Raw genomic sequence first — 13,213 nt, 5'->3', positions numbered from 1 at the left:
GAAGCAGGATGTAGTCCACGCCCCACTGGTCCGTCCGTTACCAGAAGCACAAAAACACACCTACTCAATTAATAACCCATGTCCATTTCGCCATGCGTAACGGAGCATCACAGTCCCAGGGAATATAGCATTACACAATGAATATTCTCCATAAGGGAATGAAGGTAGGCTAAATAGGCTACCTGTCGTTATAAAGAGTAGAGACCAAAGTCCCACTTGTTAAAACGATCAAATACGTCATTCACACCAACGGTGTTTCAGGGCCGGTTCGGAGCTGGAGCTTGAAAAGCACCGGGTTTTCCTGTTCACACCACAGCGAAGCAGCCTCTTGGCTCCGGAATCCGGTTCGTTTCAAGCACCAAAGAATTGTCCGGCCAGAGCAAAAGCACTGCATACGTCACGCTTACGTCGAGGCGGTTGTTAACAAGCAGCAGTGGTCCACTGAAGAGACCAGCTACCTACTGGGAATCTGGTCTTCCGAAGAGGTACAGAGGAAGCTGGAGCACAATCGGCCATTGTTGTCGGTGTCAGGTGTGAGGGGTTTCCGCGCGGTTTGGCTTTATGAAGCAGGCACGCAAACGGTTACGTCATGACGCAAAGGATGATGCAATGACGCAGCACCAGTCGGACTCTGGGCGGTGTGAAAAGGGCCTGAGCTAAACCGAAGAACCGGTTCTGAACCTGAAAAGCTCTAGCTCGGAGCTTGAACCGGAGTTGTGTTGGTGTGAATGAGGTAAAAGAGGGAAAAGGGCAGCTCTCTAAGTGCCGACAGGCAGGAGAGAGGGCACGCAGTTGAGTCCCCGACATTACTCACTCTGACAGGACCTTCAATCCTGAATGTGTCAGAGAGGAAAGGGAGACATCCCTCAAATAAAAAGAATAAAAGAACAGGGGGAAGACCAAGATGCAGCAGTGCAAATGTCTTCCACTGTCATTCCTCCGTGCAAAGCCGTAGAGGTTGAAGTTCCTCTGGTGCCGTGCGCTCTGATGTTCTCCGGAGGATCCACCCCAGAGGAGACACACGCCTGTGACACAGCCTCACACAGCCAGTGTGACAGGTGTTGTGCAGACAGAGGCTGCCCTAATGAGCGCTCTCTGCAATGCACAACTGGAACTGCGCAAAGCAGCCGTGCGTGCAACATAGCATGACAGCGCATGCAGAAAGCAGAGCAGTGTGTAAAATATATATCACTCAGTATAACAGGCCTACATTACTCTCTGTTGGATGTGTCTTAAGTTTCTTATTTTCACATTAAAAATCTGTATATAAAAATACAATAAATATATAAAAATACTGTACACTCGTATAAGATGGAAGAAGACTCATTAAAGATCTGTGCATAAATATATAAAATACAATATAAATACTAAACATACATATAGTATAGAAGACATCACAAAATACAAAGAAAGAAAGCTACCAAAATGAGGTTCAGAGTCACTAACATCAGTCTGAAAAGTACTGACATTACCTTTAGATCATTTATACATTTCAAATCTCTTTAATCTCTCGCTTTAGTATAAGATAGATGTATGGTATTTTAATTCAAAATAGAATACAAGAGAGAATTGAGAGTAAAAGGCACTACATATTGTAAAACAAAGTCATGAGAATCTGTGAATCAGGTCCCTGCCTCGAGTCTGACTCCTCCCCCACGGGAATCCTCACTTTAAGGGGCGGGGCTGAACGTGGCCTGTCACTGTGCAGCTCTGCCCCTGATTGGCTGGGAGAAGGAGGAGGTGAGATGTTTCTATTTACTGTTGACTGATAGAGATAAAGAGGAGGAGGAGGAAGAGGAGGAGGAGGAAGAGAAGGAAGAGGAGGAGGAAGAAGAGGAGGAGGAATACTCTCTTTGGCAGTGATTCTCAAATGGGGGGGGGGGGGGGTACAGTTTGACTTACTTTTTCAGGTTTCTTTATTTATGTTTATGGTGCCAGTCAGGTCTCTCCTGACATTTCAGATTGTGATCCCAGTAAGTCTGTAGGCCTACTGCACAAAGACACCTCACTGCAAACATCTAACATTGAATGACATTAGAAAAATAAGAAAAGACACATCTCAAAATTATAATCACAAATAGCAAGTGTATTTCGAATACCCCACAAAAAATCAAACAATCCTTCTTCCCACTGTTCAATTTTAAATCCAAAACGTTCCACTTCGGGTTTTCTTCAAAATATATGAAACAGTACATTTACCACGGGAGAAGGTCAGTCATTTTATTCAATCCAGTCGGTTTGGGAAATCCAGTCCTGGTTTTCAAGGTGGTTGGGAGATGACCGGCTCCTTTCAGATTTGTAATCAATAATCCAGAAACGTGAAGCGACAGAAGGGTATGATGGCGGTGGACGGCGGATTAGATAAAACAGCAACACAGACTTTAAACGACCTTACTTTGAGTGTAGGTACTTGCTTACTCAACAGACAATCTTCAGTGCCTCAGACACAATGAACATAAAAGGCAAAACTCCTGCAATTGTATTTTAAGGGCATCTATTGCAAAAGGTAAAGAAGAACGATTGGATCTGGTATGCGCCAGTGGCGGCGCTAGGGGGTGGCTACTTGGGCTCAAGCCCCGGATGTTTTTTTTTTAAATGTCTTGGGAGTAATGTGCAGTACCGGAGTCCACCAGAGAGGCAGCCGCTGCGGGACATTAGCCCGCGTACTGCGTAGCCCTCCCTGCCCTGAAGAAGAAGTGATCCTTCCTAGAGCCTGACAAGTTTTAAGCTAATAGCCTAGAAAGTTATGGATATTAGAAAGTTATTTTCATCGAAGCAGGCGCCACAAGCTGCAGCAGCAGCAGCAGCATTAGTATCAGCAGCTGACAACAATGTCCTCACCAGCAGTGAAGAAATGGATGATGTTTCAGGTTTGTGAATCTAATGGTGATATCTGCAGTCTGGCTGACTGAGTAAGAAGTGAAAAAGAGTGATGTAATGTTAATGTTATAGCGAGTAAACATGGAGTAACCACACTAAGTATACCCTTATATGTTAGTATGTATACAGAACATGACTACAAATGATCCTAAGATGTAACGTTAACCCTTCATACCTCAGTCTACCTTTAAGACACTAAAATAACGTATTCCAATTTTTATATTGTTTTCGAGCGTGGAATTATACCGCCTCTCGTTTCAGTACACATAACAACGGAACCATAGCAACGGAACTGACAGGAACCCTCTGAATCAGACTCTGATTGGCTGTGACTGCATCCACTCTGAGTGTCCGATTCAGAAACGTGTCTCTTACACTCTTTACGTCACAAACAAAGATGGTGGATGAGAATAGATCTATAAAACGATAAGCAATGCGCCAGAATCAAGGTGAGACTATCCGCATCCTTTAGAAATCTACGCACATTCGTTTCACCGAAATAAGTAAAGGACTGTATTTGAGTGAGTTAAGGCATTAGTTTGCTTCATTAAAGGGTGTTAATGAAGAAGTGTTCTCCAGTGCCTTTTGTCCGCTTTAAGGTATTATTAAGGTAGGGTTAATGTTGCTCTCAAAGTGCACCAGATTGATGCTTTAAACTTCAATATTAAATAAAAAAATCTTCCCGGGGGAGCATGCCCCCGGACCCCCCTAAAGGACGCGACGACCACCCTAAAGGATGTTCGGTCCACCCCCCAGTTGTAAAAAAAATAGCACTTTACCCCTGCACCCCCCAACAACTCCTGGGCTAAGCTCCGGATCTCCTACAATCCTAAATCCGCCACTGGTATGCGCTGCCTTTGTCAAGGTTGAAAATTGAAACGGCCGACAATGAGTACAGTACATTTTTGCCAGCCTTGGAGTGCTAAACATCGAGCAGAGTGGCGCAGCGGAAGCGTGCTGGGCCCATAACCCAGAGATCGATAGATCGAAACTACCCTCTGCTAATTGTAAATGCTTTGGATCAGCAGATTCTCTCTGACAATTTTAACCCTGTTCACAAGTCTCGGTGGAACCTTTCTTTGAGTACCCTGAAAAAAGCCAGCTTCTACATCTCAGTTGTAGCAGGATAGTGGTTGCAATATAGAAGATGAAGAGTGACTTGAGAATAAGTCTATCTAGTCAAGTCAAGGGATTAATGTGAGTGGCGTTAGGACAACAACCTGGTCCTTAACACCCCTGAAACCAAGGAGTTGACGATTGACTGCAGGATAACAAAGAAGGAAGTCCACCATATGTATGGAGAAATGGAAGGCGTGGAGAACTTCAAGTTTCTTGAAGTCAATAAGTCAAAACTTCTTACAAGGACCTCCAACACATCACACCAGGTTAAAAAGGCCCAGCAAAGACTCTACTTCCCTGAGAAACTAAAACAAGCCAGGCTCCCAGAGAAACTTTGTGAAGAAACAAGGGGATGAGTGGTAACTTGCTCACTCTGCCCTTTACCTCCACACTACATTACATTACTGTGAAGAGGTAGATATTGAACTCTACTGGAGCTGTTTTCACTACTCTCCAGCTGCCAGCTGTCATACATTCCATGCATTCCGTTTCACAAGCTTCACATACAGCATTCACTGGTGTTCTAGTGGCTAGGATTCGGCGCTCTCACCGTCGCGCCAGGGTTTGATTCCCGGTCAGGGAACTCTCTTTACTTACTGAATATCACGGCTGTTTCATTCAAAACAACTCCCACATAAAACGATAGATTGTGCCCACATTCCGTGTGGTTCAATAGTGTAATGGTTAGCACTTTGGACTCTGAATCCAGCGATCCGAGTTCAAATCTTTGTCGAACCGTACTTTGAGAAGGTACTTGCTTACTCAACAGACAATCATCAGTGCCTCAGACACAATGAACATAAAAGCCAAACTCCTGCAATTGTATTTTTTAAGTGCATCTATTGCCGAAGGTAAAGAAGAGCGATTGGATCTGGTATGCGCTGCCTTTATCAAGATGGAAAATTGATTTTGAATTGTACGGCTTTGGCTCACCGTGTATTCAAATCGAAGAGGCATGTCGTCCTGCAAAGAACTGAAGGTTGTTAATAGCAGTTATGCTTAGGGTACTTCAATTCTGCAACCAAGGACTTTCTTTTCGTTCTTGCTCAAAGTTTGTCTGCAGTCTCAGAAATCAACATGTGCTCCGTTGTTTTGAAGGTTTATCATTAAATATCAATGTTGCATCTACGCGCAAACGTGTACTTAGATTTTCAGCAGTTTCTGTAGTGTAGTGGTCATCACGTTCGCCTAACACGCGAAAGGTCCCCGGCTCAAAACCGGGCGGAAACACTCTTCTTTGATCCTGATCAACTTCAGAGAACTCAACCAAGAAAAGTTATGGGGAATCTAGATAGAGTAAAAAGCACTTTCAGAAATCTGGCAGTTGAATGTTGAGTCTTTTCAAGACAATTGTTTGTTGAGCGTGGCTTTTGAATTGTACGGCTTTGGCTCTCCGTGTATTCAAATCCAAGAGGCATGTCGTCCTGTAAAGAACTGAAGGTTGTTAATAGCAGTTATGCTTAGGGTACTTCAATTCTGCAACCAAGGACTTTCTTTTTGTTCCTGCTCAAAGTTTGTCCGGTCACAATGGAAAATATAAAGGGATTTCTTTCCTTGCTTGATTTTGTCTGTCAAAAGTGAAATGGTTGAGTGCATTGCCTTGGTCATTGGTTGTAGTTCTCCTTCAATGACTTGAAACATGCACTTGGTAGCTTTGTCATGGATGTTATCATTATGACCGTACGAAAGTTCAGTTGCCATGGTTCAGGGACGCGCTTATCCGAAAGTGTTTCCAAGGGCCTCTTGGTGGCATCCTCGTTCATGAGCTGATTGATGCTTGCCTCCTTTGGTGAATAAAGGCCGGCTGTTATTGAAAATGCTCCCCGTCGGGGAATCGAACCCCGGTCTTCTGCGTGACAAGCAGAGATACTGTCCACTATACTAACGAGGAAAGCTCTACCAGCAATCCTAGCACGTCAACCCTAGGTGGCTCTCTTCGAGGGGTTACAGGTCTTATCCAGGATAGCATTTGGGTTCAGTATACAGTTGCTGTCACGAAAGTCCATGACGCTGCAGCTGTGAGTGGATCAACTCAACTCAACTCAACTTTATTTATTAAGCCCTTTTCAAAACAGCCGGAGCTGAAACAAAGTGCTGTACACGCCATAAAAAACAAAAACAAAACAACAATAAATAACAATATAAAAACAACAAAACCAATGAAGCATATAAAAACAAACAGATCAGAGTCTCATGCTGGGTTAAAAGCCAAGGAATAAAAATGGGTTTTTAGGGGAGTTTTAAAATGGACAGTGAAGGGGCTTGTCTAATGGTCAATGGGAGGCCATTCCACAGTTTGGGACCGGCAGCGGAAAAGGCTCTATCCCCTCTGAGCTTCCGTTTAGACCTCGGTACCTCCAGGAGCAGCTGATCAGCTGACCTGAGGCACCGGGCAGGAGAGTAAGGATGGAGCAGCTCTGAGAGGTACGGCGGGGCGAGACCGTTAAAAGATTTAAAAACAAATAAAAGAATCTTAAAATGGACTCTAAAATGCACAGGCAGCCAGTGGAGGGAGGCTAAAATGGGAGTAATGTGCTCCCTCTTACGTGTTCCAGTCAGAAGGCGTGCGGCAGCATTTTGGACTAACTGGAGACGTGCGAGGGAGGACTGGCTGACTCCAAAATACAGTGCATTACAGTAATCCAGCCGAGATGTAATAAAGGCATGGATTACTATTTCAAAGTGCTTGTGTCCAAGGAAGGGCTTCACCTTTGCCAGCTTCCTAAGATAAAAAAAACTGGACTTCACTACTGCCCCAATTTGCCGGTCAAGTTTAAAATCACTGTCCATCTTAAAACCCAAGTTTGTCACTGTTGGCTTCCTGTAATGCATCAAGGGGCCCAAGTCAACAGGAGGGGGTTTACATGAGCCACTGGGACCGAACACAATCACTTCTGTCTTATTTTCATTGAATTTTAAAAAGTTTAAAGACATCCAGGCTTTAATGTCTTCAAGACATAACAGAAGCGGTTGCAGAGAGAAAGCATCCTTCTTTTTTAGTGGCATATAGATCTGGCTGTCATCAGCATAACAATGGAAGGAGATACCATGCTTCCTCAAGATGGAACCCAGGGGCAGCAGGTACAATGAGAAAAGCAGGGGCCCTAAAATTGAACCCTGTGGAACCCCATATGACAGTGGAGCAGGGTGGGACTCAGAACCACCAAGGCTTACGCACATGGTTCTGTCTGCCAGATTGGACTTGAACCAGTCCAAGGCAGTACCAGAAATACCCACTAGGTGCTGTAACCGAGGCACTAAAATGTTGTAGTCCACAGTATCAAAAGCCGCAGTTAAATCCAGGAGGACAAGAATCACATAGTCCCCAGAGTCATTTGCCAGGAGGATGTCATTAAAAACTCCATTGTAAAATCTCTCCGAGTCTCAGAAATCAACATGTGCTCCGTTGTTCTGAAGGTTTATCATTAAATATCAATGTTGCATATACGCGCAAACGTGTACCTAGCTTTTCAGCAGTTTCTGTAGTGTAGTGGTCATCACGTTCGCCTAACACGCGAAAGGTCCCCGGCTCAAAACCGGGCAGAAACACTCTTCTTTGATCCTGATCAACTTCAGAGAACTCAACCAAGAAAAGTTATGGGGAATCTAGATAGAGTAAAAAGCACTTTCAGAAATCTGGCAGTTGAATGTTGAGTCTTTTCAAGACAATTGTTGTTGAGCGTGGCTTTTGAATTGTACGGCTTTGGCTCTCCGTGTATTCAAATCCAAGAGGCATGTCGTCCTGTAAAGAACTGAAGGTTGTTAATAGCAGTTATGCTTAGGGTACTTCAATTCTGCAACCAAGGACTTTCTTTTTGTTCCTGCTCAAAGTTTGTCCGGTCACAATGGAAAATGGAAAGGGATTTCTTTCCTTGCTTAATTTTGTCTGTCAAAAGTGAAATGGTTGAGTTCATTGCCTTGGTCATTGGTTGTAGTTCTCCTTCAATGACTTGAAACATGCACTTGGTAGCTTTGTCATGGATGTTATCATTATGACCGTACGAAAGTTCAGTTGCCATGGTTCAGGGACGCGCTTATCCGAAAGTGTTTCCAAGGGCCTCTTGGTGGCCTCCTCGTTCAGGAGCTGATTGATGCTTGCCTCCTTTGGTGAATAAAGGCCGGCTTTTATTGAAAATGCTCCCCGTCGGGGAATCGAACCCCGGTCTTCTGCGTGACAAGCAGAGATACTGTCCACTATACTAACGAGGAATGCTCTACCAGCAATCCTAGCACGTCAACCCTAGGTGGCTCTCTTCGAGGGGTTACAGGTCTTATCCAGGATAGCATTTGGGTTCAGTATACAGTTGCTGTCACGCAAGTCCATGACTCTGCAGCTGTGAGTGGATCCATTGTAAAATCTCTCCGAGTCTCAGAAATCAACATGTGCTCCGTTGTTTTGAAGGTTTATCATTAAATATCAATGTTGCATATACGCGCAAACGTGTACTTAGCTTTTCAGCAGTTTCTGTAGTGTAGTGGTCATCACGTTCGCCTAACACGCGAAAGGTCCCCGGCTCAAAACCGGGCAGAAACACTCTTCTTTGATCCTGATCAACTTCAGAGAACTCAACCAAGAAAAGTTATGGGGAATCTAGATAGAGTAAAAAGCACTTTCAGAAATATGGCAGTTGAGTCTTTTCAAGACAATTGTTTGTTGAGCGTGGCTTTTGAATTGTACGGCTTTGGCTCTCCGTGTATTCAAATCCAAGAGGCATGTCGTCCTGTAAAGAACTGAAGGTTGTTAATAGCAGTTATGCTTAGGGTACTTCAATTCTGCAACCAAGGACTTTCTTTTTGTTCCTGCTCAAAGTTTGTACGGTCACAATGGAAAATATAAAGGGATTTCTTTCCTTGCTTGATTTTGTCTGTCAAAAGTGCAATGGTTGAGTTCATTGCCTTGGTCATTGGTTGTAGTTCTCCTTCAATGACTTGAAACATGCACTTGGTAGCTTTGTCATGGATGTTATCATTATGACCGTACGAAAGTTCAGTTGCCATGGTTCAGGGACGCGCTTATCCAAAAGTGTTTCCAAGGGCCTCTTGGTGGCATCCTCGTTCATGAGCTGATTGATGCTTGCCTCCTTTGGTGAATAAAGGCCGGCTGTTATTGAAAATGCTCCCCGTCGGGGAATCGAACCCCGGTCTTCTGCGTGACAAGCAGAGATACTGTCCACTATACTAACGAGGAATGCTCTACCAGCAATCCTAGCACGTCAACCCTAGGTGTCTCTCTTCGAGGGGTTACAGGTCTTATCCAGGATATCATTTGGGTTCAGTATACAGTTGCTGTCACGAAAGTCCATGACGCTGCAGCTGTGAGTGGATCCATTGTAAAATCTCTCCGAGTCTCAGAAATCAACATGTGCTCCGTTGTTTTGAAGGTCTATCATTAAATATCAATGTTGCATATACTCGCAAACGTGTACTTAGCTTTTCAGAAGTTTCTGTAGTGTAGTGGTCATCACGTTCGCCTAACACGCGAAAGGTCCCCGGCTCAAAACCGGGCAGAAACACTCTTCTTTGATCCTGATCAACTTCAGAGAACTCAACCAAGAAAAGTTATGGGGAATCTAGATAGAGTAAAAAGCACTTTCAGAAATCTGGCAGTTGAATGTTGAGTCTTTTCAAGACAATTGTTTGTTGAGCGTGGCTTTTGAATTGTACGGCTTTGGCTCTCCGTGTATTCAAATCCAAGAGGCATGTCGTCCTGTAAAGAACTGAAGGTTGTTAATAGCAGTTATGCTTAGGGTACTTCAATTCTGAGACCAAGGACTTTCTTTTCGTTCATGCTCAAAGTTTGTCCGGTCACAATGGAAAATGTAAAGGGATTTCTTTCCTTGCTTGATTTTGTCTGTCAAAAGTGAAATGGTTGAGTTCATTGCCTTGGTCATTGGTTGTAGTTCTCCTTCAATGACTTGAAACATGCACTTGGTAGCTTTGTCATGGATGTTATCATTATGACTGTACGAAAGTTCAGTTGCCATGGTTCAGGGACGCGCTTATCCGAAAGTGTTTCCAAGGGCCTCTTGGTGGCATCCTCGTTCATGAGCTGATTGATGCTTGCCTCCTTTGGTGAATAAAGGCCGGCTGTTATTGAAAATGCTCCCCGTCGGGGAATCGAACCCCGGTCTTCTGCGTGACAAGTAGAGATACTGTCCACTATACTAACGAGGAATGCTCTACCAGCAATCCTAGCACGTCAACCCTAGGTGGCTCTCTTCGAGGGGTTACAGGTCTTATCCAGGATAGCATTTGGGTTCAGTATACAGTTGCTGTCACGAAAGTCCATGACGCTGCAGCTGTGAGTGGATCCATTGTAAAATCTCTCCGAGTCTCAGAAATCAACATGTGCTCCGTTGTTTTGAAGGTTTATCATTAAATATCAATGTTGCATATACGCGCAAACGTGTACTTAGCTTTTCAGCAGTTTCTGTAGTGTAGTGGTCATCACGTTCGCCTAACACGTGAAAGGTCCCCGGCTCAAAACTGGGCAGAAACACTCTTCTTTGATCCTGATCAACTTCAGAGAACTCAACCAAGAAAAGTTATGGGGAATCTAGATAGAGTAAAAAGCACTTTCAGAAATCTGGCAGTTGAATGTTGAGTCTTTTCAAGACAATTGTTTGTTGAGCGTGGCTTTTGAATTGTACGGCTTTGGCTCTCCGTGTATTCAAATCCAAGAGGCATGTCGTCCTGTAAAGAACTGAAGGTTGTTAATAGCAGTTATGCTTAGGGTACTTCAATTCTGCAACCAAGGACTTTCTTTTTGTTCCTGCTCAAAGTTTGTCCGGTCACAATGGAAAATGTAAAGGGATTTCTTTCCTTGCTTGATTTTGTCTGTCAAAAGTGAAATGGTTGAGTTCATTGCCTTGGTCATTGGTTGTAGTTCTCCTTCAATGACTTGAAACATGCACTTGGTAGCTTTGTCATGGATGTTATCATTATGACCGTACGAAAGTTCAGTTGCCATTGTTCAGGGACGCGCTTATCCAAAAGTGTTTCCAAGGGCCTCTTGGTGGCATCCTCGTTCATGAGCTGATTGATGCTTGCCTCCTTTGGTGAATAAAGGCCGGCTGTTATTGAAAATGCTCCCCGTCGGGGAATCGAACCCCGGTCTTCTGCGTGACAAGTAGAGATACTGTCCACTATACTAACGAGGAATGCTCTACCAGCAATCCTAGCACGTCAACCCTAGGTGGCTCTCTTCGAGGGGTTACAGGTCTTATCCAGGATAGCATTTGGGTTCAGTATACAGTTGCTGTCACGAAAGTCCATGACGCTGCAGCTGTGAGTGGATCCATTGTAAAATCTCTCCGAGTCTCAGAAATCAACATGTGCTCCGTTGTTTTGAAGGTTTATCATTAAATATCAATGTTGCATATACGCGCAAACGTGTACTTAGCTTTTCAGCAGTTTCTGTAGTGTAGTGGTCATCACGTTCGCCTAACACGCGAAAGGTCCCCGGCTCAAAACCGGGCAGAAACACTCTTCTTTGATCCTGATCAACTTCAGAGAACTCAACCAAGAAAAGTTATGGGGAATCTAGATAGAGTAAAAAGCACTTTCAGAAATCTGGCAGTTGAATGTTGAGTCTTTTCAAGACAATTGTTTGTTGAGCGTGGCTTTTGAATTGTACGGCTTTGGCTCTCCGTGTATTCAAATCCAAGAGGCATGTCGTCCTGTAAAGAACTGAAGGTTGTTAATAGCAGTTATGCTTAGGGTACTTCAATTCTGCAACCAAGGACTTTCTTTTTGTTCCTGCTCAAAGTTTGTCCGGTCACAATGGAAAATGGAAAGGGATTTCTTTCCTTGCTTAATTTTGTCTGTCAAAAGTGAAATGTTTGAGTGCATTGCCTTGGTCATTGGTTGTAGTTCTCCTTCAATGACTTGAAACATGCACTTGGTAGCTTTGTCATGGATGTTATCATTATGACCGTACGAAAGTTCAGTTGCCATGGTTCAGGGACGCGCTTATCCGAAAGTGTTTCCAAGGGCCTCTTGGTGGCCTCCTCGTTCATGAGCTGATTGATGCTTGCCTCCTTTGGTGAATAAAGGCCGGCTTTTATTGAAAATGCTCCCCGTCGGGGAATCGAACCCCGGTCTTCTGCGTGACAAGCAGAGATACTGTCCACTATACTAACGAGGAATGCTCTACCAGCAATCCTAGCACGTCAACCCTAGGTGGCTCTCTTCGAGTGGTTACAGGTCTTATCCAGGATAGCATTTGGGTTCAGTATACAGTTGCTGTCACGCAAGTCCATGACTCTGCAGCTGTGAGTGGATCCATTGTAAAATCTCTCCGAGTCTCAGAAATCAACATGTGCTCCGTTGTTTTGAAGGTTTATCATTAAATATCAATGTTGCATATACGCGCAAACGTGTACTTAGCTTTTCAGAAGTTTCTGTAGTGTAGTGGTCATCACGTTCGCCTAACACGCGAAAGGTCCCCGGCTCAAAACCGGGCAGAAACACTCTTCTTTGATCCTGATCAACTTCAGAGAACTCAACCAAGAAAAGTTATGGGGAATCTAGATAGAGTAAAAAGCACTTTCAGAAATATGGCAGTTGAGTCTTTTCAAGACAATTGTTTGTTGAGCGTGGCTTTTGAATTGTACGGCTTTGGCTCTCCGTGTATTCAAATCCAAGAGGCATGTCGTCCTGTAAAGAACTGAAGGTTGTTAATAGCAGTTATGCTTAGGGTACTTCAATTCTGCAACCAAGGACTTTCTTTTTGATCCTGCTCAAAGTTTGTCCGGTCACAATGGAAAATATAAAGGGATTTCTTTCCTTGCTTGATTTTGTCTTTCAAAAGTGAAATGGTAGAGTTCATTGCCTTGGTCATTGGTTGTAGTTCTCCTTCAATGACTTGAAACATGCACTTGGTAGCTTTGTCGTGGATGTTATCATTATGACCGTACGAAAGTTCAGTTGCCATGGTTCAGGGACGCGCTTATCAGAAAGTGTTTCCAAGGGCCTCTTGGTGGCATCCTCGTTCATGAGCTGATTGATGCTTGCCTCCTTTGGTGAATAAAGGCCGGCTGTTATTGAAAATTCTCCCCGTCGGGGAATCGAACCCCGGTCTTCTGCGTGACAAGCAGAGATACTGTCCACTATACTAACGAGGAATGCTCTACCAGCAATCCTAGCACGTCAACCCTAGGTGGCTCTCTTCGAGGGGTTACAGGTCTTATCCAGGATAGCATTTGGGTTCAGT

The 13,213-nt window shown here is 44.1% G+C and overlaps 1 protein-coding gene across 1 annotated transcript in view; it reads left to right on the top strand.

Moving 5' to 3' along the window:
* Positions 1 to 2,846: 2,846 nt before the first annotated feature.
* The window catches only part of ak8 (adenylate kinase 8), a 197,267-nt gene continuing 186,900 nt past the window's right edge, over positions 2,847 to 13,213 (top strand). The window contains exon 1 of the mRNA XM_079689397.1: positions 2,847 to 2,870. The gene's annotated coding sequence lies outside the window, so the exon portion shown is untranslated. The remainder of the gene's footprint in view (positions 2,871 to 13,213) is intronic.

This window comes from Notothenia rossii, assembly GCF_949606895.1.
Source record: "Notothenia rossii genome assembly, chromosome: 6".
Taxonomy (NCBI): Eukaryota; Metazoa; Chordata; class Actinopteri; order Perciformes; family Nototheniidae; genus Notothenia; species Notothenia rossii.
The sequence above is the reverse complement of the archived record's forward strand: the minus strand, read 5'-3'. Positions and strand labels throughout refer to the sequence as shown.